Source organism: Pinus tabuliformis, chromosome 8 (genome assembly GCF_031772625.1).
Source record: "Pinus tabuliformis cultivar Carrire ecotype Pingquan chromosome 8, CPIR1, whole genome shotgun sequence".
Taxonomy (NCBI): domain Eukaryota; kingdom Viridiplantae; phylum Streptophyta; class Pinopsida; order Pinales; family Pinaceae; genus Pinus; species Pinus tabuliformis.
Window position 1 is genome coordinate 691,194,540 of NC_142294.1, and position 6,244 is coordinate 691,200,783.

The following is a 6,244-nucleotide window of genomic DNA, read 5'->3' on the forward strand; positions in this document are numbered from 1 at the left end:
CCTTTTCGCGCTCCTTTTGAACCTATTGATGGAATCTAGCTAGAAATTAATCTTCTTCAAGCTCTGTTAGCTGCATGAGCCCCTCCTCTAGGTCTCCACGATCCACCATTCCTGTGAATTCGGCTATGCACAAAATAGGTACAATGTACTCCTTTGGCATCACAGCTTCCACACCATAAACTAGTCTGAACGATGTTTGTCTAGTCAACTTATTGCAAGTCATTCTATAAGCCCACAACACTACGGGTGCGCAAACATCCCAGTGATTTCTTTGACCATTACAAACCTTCACAAGTGCATTCTCCTATATTTTATTAAATGCTTCCACTGTCCCATTAGACTACAGATGATAGGGTGTGCTCTTCTGATGGTACACTTGAAACTCCTCTGTCATCGCACTGATCGTCTGATTGCGAAAGTGTCTACTACGATCAATCATTAGAATTTTTGGACAACCAAACGTCGAATGATATAACAAAGCCCAATGACCTTCTTGAAATTTCTTATCCTTGATGTTCTTATCATGCCAGATCTTCCTTTGAATTTATGTTACCTCTGTGTGTAGGAGGGCCTACATTTTAAACTCATCTAAACCATTCAACTGGAGAAATCTCTCTTTCTGTGCACTGTTGAGATCTAGATCTAGTTGGGTTGCCGTCCTCAATGTATTATACTCAAACTCAATGGACAATAGGGCCTTTTTCCCATAGACAAACTCATAGGGTGTGAATCCAGTGGCGGTCTTCTAGGTGGTATTATAGGCCCAGGTGGCCTCAACTAGTCTATCTGCCCAATGTTTCCTCTTGTTGCTAACCACTTTGGTCAGGATGCCCTCCAATTCTGTGTTGGTCACCTCCACTTGCCCATTAACTTGTCAGTGATAGGGAGTGGAATATCTATGCTTGATCTTGTGCTGCTTTAGCAAGTCTTCGATCATGTTGGAGGTAAACTGGTTGCCTTGATCAATGACTAGTTATTTAGGGTACCCAAACTTGTAAAATACATTCTCCCTTAAGAACTCAGCCACCTTCTCCTCTGTTGCTCTCTTCATTGTCTTGCTTTGAACCCGCTTAGTCAGATAGTCAATGCATACAATGATATACTAATTTTTCTTGGAAGGATGGTCAATAGGTCCAATGAAGTCCATGCCCCACTTGTCAAATGTTTTGAAAGTCACTTGAGCTTGCAAAGGAATTTCATCTCTTGGAGTAGGCTTTCCCATCCTTTGGCACTGATCACACTGACTAGTATATCTTTTCACATCCTAATGAAGTGTGGGCCAATACTAACCAACTTGTAACACTTTAAATGATGTCCTCTTTGCTGCAAAGTAACCTCCAAAAGGCCCATCATGACAGGTCAAAAGGATGTCAAAGAATTCCTCCTCTCTGACACACCTTCTCAGAATTTGATCCGGGCCTATCTTGAAGAGGTTGCACCCAATCGGAGTGAAGGGGGCACTCTTCCACACAATCTTTCTTTTCTCTTTGGAGACAAATTCCGTGGGAACTATGTAGATACCAAATAGTTTGCTATGTCAACAAACCATGGAGAGAGAACTGAAATGGATAATAAGTGCTCATCTGGTAACTAATCATAAACCATTCCCTCCTCATGTAGGAAAAGTTAATCTGGACAAAAAATCTGCAACAACATTTTCCTTGTTGGGTTTATCAACAATAGTTAGATCAAACTATTGTAAGAAAAGTAATCGTCTAATAATCTAGGCATTCACATTAGGTTTATTCATTAAATATTTGATTGTAGCATGGTCAGTATGTACAAATGTTTCATAGCCTATAATATAATGCCTAATTTTTTTCAATGAATGCACAATAGCCATGACCTCCTTTTCAGTCACTATGTAGTTCAACTCTACCTTTCATAGATTCTTACTGATAAAGTAAATGGCATAAGGCAATTTTTCATCTATCTAGCCTAGGGCTGCTCCTATGGCTTTGTGTGAGGCATCAATATGTATATGAAAAGGAAGGGCTCAGTTTGGACCTCTAAGAATCGGTGCAATGGTTAACATGTCCTTCATGGTGTCCAGGGCCTCTTGATAGATTTTTTGACCATACAAACTTAGAATCATTGGCCAACAACCCAAATAAAGGAGAAGCTAACTTGTTGAAGTCTTTTATAAACCTTCGGTAGTATCCAGCTAACCCTAGGAAACTTCTGACATCTCTTTGCTTTTCTAGAGGTGGGACCCTTTGGATGATAGCTATTTTGTTTGGGTCCACCTACATTCCTTGCTAATATATTGAATGACCTAACACAGTCCCTACAGTCATCAATAATTCACATTTTTCAGGACTAAGAGACAAGTTCATTTCAATGCGTTTGTGCAGCACCTTACCTAAGTTGGACAAAGCCTCCTAGAAATTACATCCATAAGGTGTAAAAGCTTCCATATAAATCTCTATTGCATCATGGACTAACTTGGCAAATATTCTTAGGACTGCTCTCTAGAAAGTGGCAGGAGCATTCCATAACCCAAAAGGAAGGACCCTATAGGTGAAAGTACCCCAAGGACAAGTGAAGGTGGTTTTATCCTGGTCTTCTAGGTTGATCCGGATTTGATTGTATCCACTGAATCCATCTAGGAAAGAGAAAAAAATTTCCCTGCCAGGTTGTCTAGCACTTGGTCGATGAAAGGTAGAGGGAAATGGTCCTTCTTTGTGGCTTTGTTTTAACTCCCTGTAATCGACAAAAATCCTCCACTTACCATTTTTCTTTGGAACCAAAACCAAAGAAGAGACCCACTCACTATCTGAGATAGAGTAAATGAATCATGCATCTAACAACTTTTGCAGTTCATCTTTGAATATATCTTTAAGAGTTGGATTCATCCTCCTATGGGGTTGCTGGACTGGCTTGCAACCTTCTTTGATATAAATGTGGTGAGTACATATCAAGGGGTGCACTCCCTTCATTTCTTTGTAACTACAAGCAAAGGCATCCAGGTGTTCCTTTAGCAGGTTGCACAACTTTTCTTCTTGGTGAATAGAAAGAGATGGTTTGATTTTCCAATCTCTCTCGGGGCCAAATTTTATAGTTTTGACACGGATAGGGTTGCAATCGACTAAGCATGGATCCATTTGATGGCTGTTTTGGGTTTCCTTTACTACTTCCTCTAAAAACAATGTATTGAGAGTTCGACTTTGGAGTATGTGTTCAATCAAATCATCTTCATCCTGTTGTACCCCTCCCATGGTTGTTTCTTAGGTACATAGTTGGGTGGAATAAACTTCATATTCCTCCTCCTATTCCAGCCACAAAGGTAAGTCATGTTCTAGAGATGGTTGAGGAGGAGGGTATAGGACTAACTTCTTGGACATATGCCCATTTTTTATGGTCATATTTCTAGCTCTGCAGGTATTGTAGGCATCAGCAGTGGATAATGAGGGCCTCCCAAGGATGAGAGGGTAACTAGTAAGCTTGGCCTTAGGCTACAGGACTAGGAAATATTTAGGGTACTCCAAAGAGTCAATGGAGATCATCACATCCTCCACAGTATCCTCAGGGGTCACTAGGGAGCGGTCTGCAAGTTGCAGAACTATTGTGGTCTTTCTCAATTAACCTTGGAGATTAAGCTTGAGCATGGTGTCCTTGGTCATCACATTAATGGAGGCTCCAAGATCGATCAAAGTGTGTGGGAAAATTATGCCATTCATGTGCACATCTACTACAGGGCTTCCAGGGTCCAAATACTTTGGAAAAATTACCTGCCCCAACATTAAGTTGGATAGTTGTCCAATGACATTAATCGTAGGGGCATCTATTCTTTGCCTCCCTGGATGCTTGAAGAATTTCTACTTAATCAACTTGTTTTAAATGGGTACATCCTTAATAGCTTGGAGAAGTGTAATCTTGACATAGGTTTTTCAATTCTCCTAGAAGTTCAGTCTCTTTTGGGGTAGGCTAGAGTGGTTGGGTTAATCTCTCAAGAAATGGTGGTGGATTTACTTTAGGCATGCTTTCCTCTCTTTCCTCCTCAACCTCCCTAGGTGGAGGTAGAGGTTTGTTGTTCGAGAGTAGCCTCCCAAATCTCAGGTTTATTTCCTAAATTTCCACAACATAAGTTGGATTGGATGTCTCTCCATTGTATACTTGTTGTGCCTATCTATTTTTCAGGTACGAATTTGGTTGGGCAAGCATCTGTGGTTGTTTAGGTGGAGGCGAGTGTAACAACTATGGTTGAGTAGGCGGTGAAGGAAATAAAGCTAGAGAATTATTGTATGGGGGCCTCCACCCCTGGGGCAGTACACTCCACTAAGGTTGTGGCAGAGCATATGGTTGAAATTACTGGCTGGGAATGATATTGAGGTGCAAAGGACCAAGGAGGAGGTGTAGACCAGAAAGGATGAGAAGTGGGCCACCAAGAAGGTATGGATGTGGTCTGGTTGGGGTTGTAATATGCATGGGATGACCCTTTCATGCCCTGTAGGTATGGCCTAGGCCCATGACGTCTCCTTTGGTTTATGTAGCAGAGTTGTTCAATTACCCTTTCAACTCCTTGATATACAATTTTTAATCCAGGGAGAGAAGGGCAATGGTCTTCAGAGTGGTTCTCTTCAAAGAATGAGCATATTTCAGTAGAATTCAATGGACATTCATTTGTAGGGTGCCTCCTGGTGCATCTAGGATAGAAAATGGCTAAGGATCTGTCTGCTTCCTCCTGTTTTCTCTTAATGTGCATAGTGTCCATCTGTAGGGTAAGTGTTGGCAGCATCTCACTCTTGAAATCCTCCAGCATGTTTCCAATTTCACCCTTGATGGATGAATTGGAAGAGGATGGACTGACCATAGGTTGAATACTCCTACCCTTTTTCATAGTTTCCCTAGAATGGTTTCTAAAGATAGCCTTGATATCCTCATAGGGTAACTAGTAGATATCCCCTCCTGCTAACAAGTTTAGGGTATCAAGAGGATCTTCCCTTACTCCTCTAAGTAGGACTGGCTTTACTGACTCAGGGTCAAGTGTGCACATGGCCCTTTTGTAACTAAGATGGAATCTGTCTTCAAAATCCTCCAGGGATTCATCATGCCCTAAGGTCATCCTAAAATTTTTCTTTTTAGTGTCTTTAGACCTACAGTAGTCTCGATACTTGTTGTTGAAGGCTTGTTGCATCCTAGCCCAAGTTGTGATGTCATCTCCAGGTAAAACCATGAACCAGTGAAAAGCTACATCATTGAGAGTGGATGGAAATAGTTTCAACTTATCCTCATCATTGGTGTAGTCATAGGTTCATAAAATGACAACAAATTCAAATAAGAATGTTTCTCGATCTTCTAAGGTCAGGCCATGGAAATGAGGAAGGGCAGAGGGGCTTATATTTTTCATCTTAGTATCCCCATTGGTTTCCCTAATGGGGAAAGCACCCTTAACTCTTTCCCCATTTCCTCTATCATTTTTATTTTCAACAATTGGTTAAGTAGGAATGGGTTCTTCTTCTTCTTCTTCCCCTCTAGGTTCTTCAAATATGTCTAGTTGCTCAGCTCAGGGTTCCTCCAGCTCACAGCCATCGAAGAAGAGGGAAGGTTGGCTATTTGAAGCAGTGGGGGTATTGGCAAAAAATTCCCTAAGTTATCCTTATTCCTACGAGGCATGAAAAAAATGTTTCTGTTGTGTTTTGTGTTTTTCTTTCAAACTTTGAAAGTAATTGTAGAATGAATTAAAACTACTAATTGAATGAAAAATTAACTGCTTGATTGAAATCTTACTTGCGAAATGGAAAGGAAAGAAAAGAATGTCGAATGGAAAAGGAAGGAAACTAAATTACTTTTGCAGAAATGAAACTACTAGGAGAATATCAGAAACAAGAAATGGAAGAAATAAAGGAGTAATCACATATTACTCAGACACCTCCCAAACAATGGTGTCAAAAAGTGATGAGCACCAGTATTGCACCAAGAATGTTGTAACTCTTGGGGCTACCATCTTTACTTTATCAACCCGGGGTCCGTACAAACTTGGAGGTGATAGTGTTTTATACACAAGTAAAAGTGATGGTTCTCCTTTTGTCACTATTTGGCTGGTGAGATACCACTAGGGTTTTCAAGCCAAAATTCTATGGATTTAGAAGAATCTTGATTACTGATGAAAGAAAGAGAACTCTACTCTAGGAGAAAGCTTGACAATTGTAATAATGAAAAGGATTGAAATCCAATGCTAAAAGCACACTATTTCCTAACTAACTGCTAGGAAAGTATGCTTTACAATAATTCCAAGCTAACA